This window comes from Fulmarus glacialis, unplaced genomic scaffold (genome assembly GCF_000690835.1).
Source record: "Fulmarus glacialis isolate BGI_N327 unplaced genomic scaffold, ASM69083v1 scaffold34167, whole genome shotgun sequence".
NCBI classification, from domain to species: domain Eukaryota; kingdom Metazoa; phylum Chordata; class Aves; order Procellariiformes; family Procellariidae; genus Fulmarus; species Fulmarus glacialis.
Window position 1 is genome coordinate 577 of NW_009223129.1, and position 225 is coordinate 801.

General features: G+C 59.1%; 1 protein-coding gene across 1 annotated transcript in view; it reads right to left on the minus strand.

Annotated features, from left to right (window-relative positions):
• Positions 1-225, minus strand: part of HGS (hepatocyte growth factor-regulated tyrosine kinase substrate) — a gene marked incomplete at its 5' end in the record, with an annotated part of 8,984 nt that overhangs the window by 435 nt on the left and 8,324 nt on the right. The window lies entirely within an intron of this gene.

The window sequence follows — 225 nt, forward strand, 5'->3', positions numbered from 1 at the left end:
GACCAGCACCGCTCTCCCTGCTTCACTGGAACCAGGGTGTCTTCTTCCCTCTACATCATGGGGAGCCTAGAACTGGCTCTGACCCCAACCCACTCCCACAGTAAAAGCAGCAGCAGATCCAGAGATCTGGGACCAACCAGCCACTTCTCCCTCCTGCTCAGAGCTCCCATCACTGAGACGGGATGAATTGCACCAGCCCCGCAGAAGGCCCCAGCTGGCTGCAAG